Here is a 9,334-nt window from a genome sequence, read left to right on the forward strand (position 1 = left end):
CAAAAGCCCCGCAACTCTCTTTGTTGCGGTGCGGCACACTGATTCTACAGGTTATTTTTCATCAAAGAGACAGCCCCGTCACCTATGAGGGACCCCCAGTGCTCACTAAGAAAGAGAAAAATGCCCAGCCGAGGTGGAGGGGGAGTTTAGTAGGAGATTCGGGCAGCGAGCTGGGCAAGCAAAGAGTCCCGGATGTAAGGGTCCACGTGGCATCTGCCCGCTGGGTGCGGAGGGACAGGGAGGAAACGCGTGCGTCCACCTGGGCACCAGGTGGAGGGCAGGGAATCTTCTAGAATTTGAACTGCAAGGTGTGGGATCTGATCGCACACAGCGTGGCCAAAATACTTCCACGGAGAGGTCGTGGCAAAGTGGTCCCAGCTGGAGGCCGGCCAGCTCCCTGAACGAAGTGACCCTCGAGCCGGGCCGGCTGAGAGAGAGGATGCCACTGAGTCCAGAGGTGTCAGATGTGGGGGTAACGTGCACCCCGACATCACACGTACACGGTGATTTGCGGGGTGGACAGAATGTCTTATAAGCCCGCATGGGGTAGGAGGGACCTGCAGCGTCTGTTCAGGGTGCTCCCCACTAGGAACCCTAGTGCAGGGCTGGCTCCCCACCCCGTGCATGGGGTACACCAAGGGTGGCTTCAGGGTCCCGCCGTGCCTCTTCCTGGTGACAGTCGTCGCTGCCCTCCCAGGTCTTTGACACCTGGGAAGTGTCTGATGGCACTCCTGGCCACACACGGTCTGTCTGCCCCCTTTCCAGGGTGTCCGGGGGCCTGGGGTGACCGGAACAGCCATCTCCCCGCCCCCCCCCCCCGGCATCTCCCTTTAGCTGCAGCAGTCAGAGGCCCCCTCGCTTCCTGGGTCCCGGAGCAAGTCCTTCAACTCCTCACAGTCCCTCCTCCCGGAAGCCTCCCCCACGGCCCACTGCAACCCCGGGCCGGGGAGCAGAAGCCTCGGCACCACCCGGAGGTGATTAGAAATGCCGAGTTCCAGGCTCCACCCCGACCTGCTGACTCAGGAACTGCGTGCTCCCATGTGGCTCTTCCACAGGCAGTTCCTGTCTGCGCAGGGTAACACTGGAGATGAGGTACCCCGCAGGGGCCTGGAGGAGTAGCGTCCCCAAGGCCTGGGCTGTCCGCTGGCCCGTTCCTCCCCTGCCCGTCTCCTCAGCCTGGGCTTCTGCCACACACCTGCCGGCTCAGGGCCCGGGGGCTGCAGGGGTAACACCAGGCCAGCTCACCCACACCTGGCAACCGCCCTGGACATGCTCCCCAGAGGCTGGGGGGCCCGTCAAATAACAGCCTGCTCCAGCAGCACCCCCTTGCTGCTCTGTGGTCCCCCTGGACAGGATGCCCCATGAGACCTGTGTCTGGGATGCTGGCAGGCGAACTCCCCACTGCCCCGGGCCAAGACAGGGACACAGCCTATCAGTGACCGCCCAGCACCGTTGGAGCCCTACTATGCGTCCGGGATTCCCTCATCACCACCCATCCAGCTCTGCTCAGGAGATGTCCTTCTCCCCTTTAACAGACTGGACACAGAAAACCTGAGAGGTTAAGTGACTTGCCCAAGGTCACACCACCAACAACAGACCGAGCAAGAAATTTGGCACAGGACTGAATTGCCCCACACTGGGGGAGCAGGGGGTAGGGGTAGGGGGTGGGAGGGTCCCTGGCCCTCTCACCCTTAGGCACCCTTGAAGGTCATCTCACTCATGTCTGCTTACAGGTGGGGAAACTGAGGCCTGGAGCGGGGACCCACTCAGGGTCACACAGTGAGACAGGGCAGCCCCAGGGCCACAGCTGGGTGTCCACATCAGAGCAATAGGATGCAATAAGCCTGGGCTAGAACTCTGAGGGCCCAGCCAGACTTGGGGCGCAGGGTCGGAGCTGATGCTGGGTCAGAGGCTGGTAGCCCGCCTGCCAGGACGCCCTCTTCAGGGTGGACTCCGGCCCCCTACCCCTTACCCCGCTCTCTTCATGCCCTCATCCCCGAGCTGTGCTGCCCTAGCTCTGTGCCCCACCCCCAGCTGCAACTCTGCCTGGGAGCAGCAAAGCCAGCTCCCTCTCCACCTGCTGGGGGAGGGAGGCTCCCGCTGTCCCCAGGTCCCCAGCCCCCTCTCCTGGGCTCCTCCCGACACTTCCTGTCCTTCCTGCCACAACTACAAAGGGCTGCCTTCCGGAACCCTCCCCCCCCACCCTCCCTCCGGCTCAGTCCCTCTCCTCCCTCCCAGCCAACAATGCCACCAGAGCTCCACCAGCCCCTGGCCTTTCCCTCCCGGCCGGCCGCCTCCTTTGTCTGATGGAAACTTCCTGTTATTCCCCGAATGGAAAGTCAGAGTCACTTGCCGCAATTAGAAAGCAGCTACAAAAATAAACAACACAGAGACACCTCACAGGCCTTTGTCTGAGACAGGCCTGGGCCGGAGCCTGCGGAGGGGAGGGCCTCACTCAGAGACAGGGGCAGAGACAAGTGACAGAGGCTGGGTGTCACCAAGCGGAGGCCTGCACTTTGATTTTCTTCTCAGGGGGACTGGACAGCACTGAAAGGAAGCTCCTGGCACGTAGCCTGGGTCATCCGGTGTCTGCCCTCCATCCCTGACCATCTGGGGGCTCCCTCCCTGCCCTTGGCCCCGGCCTCGGCCCCCATCCCCAAGCCCTGCCTGTTCTCCAGCACCTGGGCTCCGGCTTTGACGGACATCCTTGGTTTTCCATGCCCACCTGGGAGATGGTACCCAGGTGGCAGCTCCGAAGGCCTGTGGTTGTGACATGGAGCAGACACCTTACCTGATAGCAGGTAAGACCCCAAACAGAAAATGGGAACCCATCTAGGCTCATTTTCATGTTCTTACTTAGCAAGCAAGGAATAATGACATTCCCACTGGGCGCCAGCCCCTACAAAGAGCTGAGGACACAGCAGCGAACAGACAGACCCGGCCCCTGCACTCACTGAGGTGCCACGGGAGAAGGCAGCCACTCCCAGAGCAGACAGGGGCTGGCACAGGATGGCCTCCCTCAGCCAGATGGTCAGGGAGGGCTTCTCGGAGGAGGAGGCATTTAAGGGGAGGCTCAGGAGATGGCCATAGCAGCAGGAAGAGGGGAGGATTTTAGGCAGAGGGAAGGCAGGAACACAACCCTGAGGCAGGGACCTCCTCCATCCCTGGGGACCCCAGGAGGCAGCCCCGCCCTGGCCATGCCCGCTGAGAGCAACATGCCAGGTGCCGACAGAGAGACGCCTGGCGAGCCCCATCTGCGCCACCCCCTTCTCCAGTAACAGGCTCAAAGGGCACCAGCTGGGGAGCCTGCGTTTAGGGCACACAGACCCTGTTGGTGTCTGGTGACAGGGAGCCAGGTTAATCTGACAAGGGGGGGCTTGGTTATCAGAAAAGTCCAGACACAGACTGGCCTGAAGCCGAGCTGGATCCAAAGACTCAAACCCGGTCACCCACTCTCTCTCCCTCACTTTCGCTTTCTCCGTATCACTTCTGCTTTCCTCGGCTCTGCCTTCTCTTGCCTCCTGGTCACAAGATGGCTGCAGCAGCTCCAGGAGTGCACGCTCCCTTCTCTGCAACCCCAGAGGACCCCCTCCAGGGTTCTCATGAAGCTTTCAACTGTAGGAAATGCAGGGAGCACCCACATGCCCCTTCCTGAGGAGCCTGGACAGGGCAGCCCCCGCCCCAGAGTGCAGCAGCCATGATTGCTCATCCAGTCTGCAATGGATGTAGGTCTTATCTTGTTTTGTAATTGGCTTCGTACACGTAATAGACTTTAGCTTTTAGAGCAGTTTTAGGTTCACAGAAAAATTAAGAAAAAGGTACAGAGATTTCCCACTCACCCCTCCCCCAAAACATGCATAGCCTCCCCCATTATCAAGGTCACCCACAGAGCATGCATTTGAGGAAACTGCACCCACACAATGCTACCACCCAGAGTCCGCAGTTTACACAAGGGCTCACCCGTGGTGTTCACACCCTGAGGGGTTTCAGGGGTGTCCAACCTGCGTCCTGCAGACCACAGGCAGCCCAGGGTGGCTGTGAACATGGCCCAACACAAAATCACAAGTTTGCTTAACACACGATGAGATTTTTTTGGTGATTACCTGTCACAATGTATTTAATGTGTGGCCCAAGACAATCTTCTTCTTCCATTGTGGCCCAGAGATGACAAAAGGTCAGGCCTCCCTGGTCAATAACCACCCACCATTAAGCCACATCAGAGCATTAAAAATTAAAGTATGATAGCCCCGGCTGGCGTAGCTCAGTGAATTGAGCGCGGGCTGCGAACCAAAGTGTCGCAGGTTCGATTCCCAGCCAGGGCACATGCCTAGGTTGCAGGCCATGACCCCCAGCAACCGCACATTGATGTTTCTCTCTCTCTCTCTCTCTCCCTCCCTTCCCTCTCTAAAAATAAATAAAATAAAATCTTTTAAAAAAGAAAATAAAGGAATGCTTTATAAAAAATTAAAGTATGATTAGATTTTATCGATACGTCATGAGCATGTCCCTGTAACACATAGTATTCCTCTGTGCTACTGTTACTGCTTTGATTGTATCCTCAGGAATGAGCCCGAGGTGTTCTAACCACCTTGGAATGAACCAAGTTTTCCTTCTTTCAGGCGAGAAAGCAGTGAACGCCTTGACCAATGAATGTCTTTTTGGACCCGTGCACTCCGAAGTGATTCCCATTGGTGATTTGCTGACTCGCCGCCAACGCGTTAATGATTTCGATAATAGTCATTTCTCTCTCTCCCGGGGGGCTGTTGGAACGAATCCACCAGCGGAGTGGGAGTTGGCCATTCACTCCAAACATCTCATTAACACTGGATGTCCGCATTTTACAACTAGTTTCCATGTGACAGGTAAGAAGTGGTATCCGTGGTTTAATGTGCATGTCCTCCTTCCTACTGAGTATGAGCATTGTTGCGGGCTTCCTGGTCACCTCCGTCGTTGTAACGATGTTTCCTTTTCCCCTTCCACCGGGCACTTTGTTTCCTTTTCCCCTTCCACCGGGCACTTCTGGAGGCAGGCAGCGCCCAGCGAGGGCCGAGCCCTGCAGTTTAAAAAGCAACCAGCAGGTGGCGCTGCCGCACCGGAGGCTCAGAAAGCATCTCTGGCTGCGGCCGGAGCCAAGGAATGAACCGGGAGGGGAATTGAGCATTTCCCGAAAAAGAAAAAGAAGAAATGCTTTGGAAAGCCGTTCAAAGGGGCTTGAAATAATGCTAGAGTTTTTAACAAACAAGTGCTTTGCTGGGAAAGTGCTGATGCTTCGCTGCCTCCTTAGCCGACCCCCCACCCCGCCCCCACCAGTGTTGGTTGGGGCCCCAGGGCGCTCCCTACTTGGGGTTCGGGGCCTCACCTCCTTAGCTTCTGCAAAGCCCCAGAAACCCCCGCAGAGGCCTCCCACTGCCGGCCTTCCACCTCCTCGGCCTATCAGAAAGAAGTCAGGGAACCCGCAAATCCTAACAAAATAGGGCGCTTTAAAAAATAGTCACGGGGGCGCAGGGCCTCCCGCCGGGTGACCAGCTGGCTCCTGGACAGGGGCTTGATTAGACCTCCCTCATTGTGGCCAGAGGTCCTTTTCCCAAGGGAGGGGCTAGGCACCCCCAGGACCCCACCACACGGCTCCCTACACCTCACCCCGCCCCAACTTTTGAGGCCCCAGAGGGCGCTGAGGGCTTCCCATCCGTCTGCCTACTGGACTGGGGGAGGGGAGAGGACTTCCTTTCACCAGTCCCTACCCTGGGTCCCGTCCCTACCCTGGGCCCAGTCCCTGCCGAGGGTAAACCTGGGGCTGGAGGAGGGAGAGTGGATGGGAGGGAAAAGAGCAGAGAAACATTCCCCGCTTGTTCCAGTGTGAATTGGTCCAGCCGCTTGGGAGAACCACTGGGCACCGTCTCCTAAAGCTGGGCATGGACTCTGTGAAGACCCAGCCCTCCCACTCTTGGGAATGCAGCCCGCAGACAGACAGACAGACAGATGTTCACCGAAAAGCCGGAACCAGAATTTCAGAGCAGGCCTACTGCCAACGATAACCCCCGACCGGAGCCAACCCAGGTGCCCGCCAACAGGAAAACGGGTCAGTACGTTGCAGTAGACTCACACGTGGGAATGTTGCGCAGCCGTGGGGACCAAGGCACTTTCGCACCATGAAGTGGGTGAATCTCAAAAGCTGGGTTAGGCGAAGGAATCCAGGCACTGGAAGAACAGCTTGGGCCCCGACCGGGGTAGCTCAGACGGCTAGAGCTTCGTCCGGGTTTCAGGGTCGGTACCCAGTCGGGGCACATACGAGAATACGCCAGTGAATGCGTAAGGACGTAGCACCACAGCCCTCTCTCTCTCTTCCCCTCTCTCTCTAAAATCACGCAATCAGTTAATAAAGTACAGCCTGTATAATTCCAACTTAATGTTGTTGGACAAGGGGAGAAACTCACTGACAGTGGTTAAGGATGCTTACTCAGACGGCAAGGGGGAAAAGACAGAAAGGGTCACTAGGACATCCAGGTGCCGGCTATTACCTCTGGAAGAGGGAGGGGCTTTGGTGGGAGGGACAGTGAGGAGTCTCCAGGACCTGGAGGTGTGCTAGTCTTGGTCCTGAGTGATGGCTATAAGGACGTTTGTTATTGCAATAATGTGTTAAGTTATACACGTACATTTTAGGCACTCTTCTGTGTGTGGCACGCTTCACAATGAAAGTATTTGAATAAAAGAATAAACGGATACAGCAGAGATGAACTTGATACTTATTATGCACCAAGTACTGGGGCACTCAGATTTTGAACCGGCGGCCTCTGCTCCCAGCCGGTACTGCCTCGTGGTGCTAAATCATTGCAGGGACTTGGGTGGGGGTGGTGGGAGGGGCAGTGGTTACATGAACGTCAGGCTGCAGGCGAGTGAACAGTGGAGACCAAGACACGTCACCCCCCCCCCCCGCCCCGAGCGTGGTGTGCTGACACTGAGGCCCCAGGAGCAACTCCTGAAAGGCGGACGCTGGACTAGCACCAGCTGCCGGGGCAGGGAGAGCCTCGCAGGTGCGGGTTAAAATGAACATGTAGCAAACTGTCGGGCGGCCTCAGTTCTTCGTCCCTCCCAGGTGCCTTCTGCCACGCGACGTTGCACTTCCTGTCACCATGGAGGCAAGGCCAGTCTCCCCACTCCTCGCATCTGGGCCGTCCTGGATGCCTGGCCAGCAGGATGTGGCAGAAGGGACAGTGTGTGGGTGGGGGAGATGTCTCAAGGTCACAGAACACTGGAGTACAAGGGCTGACACTTGAACTCAGACCTCCGGCCTCCCACCCCTGGGCTTGCTCTTCGGTTCCTAGAATTCAGGTACTAAAACACCCCTTCTGAAAGGAAGGCGTACACCCGATTTTTTAAAACAGCTACAGGGTCGGGTAGAAGGGAGGCCTGCTTGAGTGTGGTTGGCAGGGCAATAATATGGGTGTCATACTTTATAGTTTTAATGGGAACATTTCACCTAAAATCTCATATGGCTGCTTGAGTGTGATATTGTTATGTTCACGAGTCCATGCTTATGATTTTGTAATAAAAGATTTTGTCATCAAAACAGGGGGTGTTATCTGTACCAGACCCTGTATTTTAAAAATGGTGCACTTGGCATCTCATTTAGTCACTAAGAATTGTTCAGTCATCAAATGTCACGGTCCTATTTATCACTTTGTCATTTTAGCTTGGGGTCCACTGGGACCCTGGGATCTTCTCCCTTGACTCCGCCCCTGTCCGCCAGCGCACGGCCTTTGTGCAGCCAGCTCCCCGCAGAGCAGCTGCCCCGGGAGCCTTCCCCAGTGTCTTTACAACCTCCTGGGAGGAGGGACAGGCTGCAGGTGCCTGCACATGGGATAACAGGCTCCAGAATATTCCCCAGGCCCACGGGCAGCCAGAGAGGCCAAGGAAGGGGCTAGGAGTCATGCATTTGCTGTTTCTGGGTTTGCCCTCCTGGCTCCTTCTGCAAACAGCATCTGGTTATTGTCCTGTGAGAAGTGACCCCTCTGTGGTCCTCTGCCCATGTGCTTGGGATGGGCTGGGCACTGGCTGCCCTGGAACCCGCTCCTCCACTCATTGAGCCTCGGGCTCTCTTCAGGGAAGTTCTACTAGTTTCTCAAGGATGCCGTAACCAATGATCACCAGCTGGGTGGCTCAGAACAACAGAAATGTGCCCTGGCTGGTGTGGCTCAGTGGACTGAGTGCCAGCCTATGAACTGAAAAGTCGCTGGTTCGATTCCCAGTCAGGGCACATGCCTGGGTTGTGAGTCAGGTCCCCAGTTGGGTACGTGTGAGAGGCAGCCAATCAATGTGTCTCTCCCTTCCCCTCTCCCTTCCCCTCTCTCTAAACATAAATAAATAAAATCTTTAAAAAGATAAAAAAAACAGAAGCATATTCTCTCACTGTGTCAGCTGGGCTACGCACGACCCCTCTGAGGTTCCCAGAAAGCACCTGTCCCGTGCTTCTCTCCCGGCTTCTGGTGGCCTCTAGCAGCCCTGGCTTGTTTGGGGTTTATAAATGCAGCTCTCCCATCTCTGCCTCTGTCCGTGAGTGGCTTCTCCCCTCGGTAGTGTCTGTGTCCAAGTTCCCCTCGTCTTACAAGGACACCTGGGCCCATCCCAACCCAGCGTGACCTCATCTCCAGGTGACCACGTCTGCAAAGACCCTGAACCCAGCCCGTGACTCGTGCATGACTCCTGGCCAATCCCAGTCTGGGCCGCCGATCCTCCCTCACCCACCCGGAAACCCCGGCCACCACGTCCCCTGGAGATGCCTGCCCACCCTCGGGGCTGCCCGGCCCCCTGGCAAACCCAGGTGGCAGGCGAATCCCGAGCCATCCCCGACAGGCAGGCCTGCAGCCCGAGAACCGCGCTTCTGCTCTGAACGCGGCCCCGGACGGCTCCCCACCTTGCGCTCGCTCGGCAAACCTTCAGCAGCTGTTTTAAAAACTCGTCCTCCTTTTGCTGTGATCAAAGGACCAGCTTGTTCCCCTGACAGGCGACAAAAGAAGTCAGAGAGACTCGGGAGAGAGAGTGGTTGGCCGCCCCCTTCCTTTCTGCTGGAGGAGGGAGGATCGCAGGGCGCCTTCTGATGGGTGGCCTTTAGGATCTGGGGCGGGGAGGATGCAGAGATAAGGGCAGAGGCTAGGCTCGGGGGTGGAGAAGGGGACACCGAGCAGGCTGATACTTGGGCGCCAGTAGCCGACAGGGGTGGGGCGGGCCTCGTAGCGTGCGTTTCCCCTTTTTCTGGGCAGAACGCCCTGTTTCACTTTAGGGTGACCACCCTCCCTCCACCCTTCTCTGGTTCAGGGGTGCTGACCGCAGCCCCAGG

At 57.3% G+C, this 9,334-nt stretch overlaps 1 long non-coding RNA gene across 1 annotated transcript; it reads left to right on the forward strand.

The window, feature by feature from the left end:
* Positions 1 to 2,421: 2,421 nt before the first annotated feature.
* LOC123806037 lies at positions 2,422 to 6,729 on the forward strand. Its single transcript, XR_006783416.1, has 3 exons — positions 2,422 to 2,801; positions 4,620 to 4,862; positions 5,856 to 6,729. It is a non-coding gene; the product is annotated as an uncharacterized LOC123806037 (long non-coding RNA).
* The last annotated feature ends 2,605 nt before the right edge of the window (positions 6,730 to 9,334 follow it).

Source organism: Phyllostomus hastatus, unplaced genomic scaffold (genome assembly GCF_019186645.2).
Source record: "Phyllostomus hastatus isolate PE091 unplaced genomic scaffold, TTU_PhHast_1.1 phas_scaffold_345, whole genome shotgun sequence".
Lineage (NCBI taxonomy): Eukaryota > Metazoa > Chordata > Mammalia > Chiroptera > Phyllostomidae > Phyllostomus > Phyllostomus hastatus.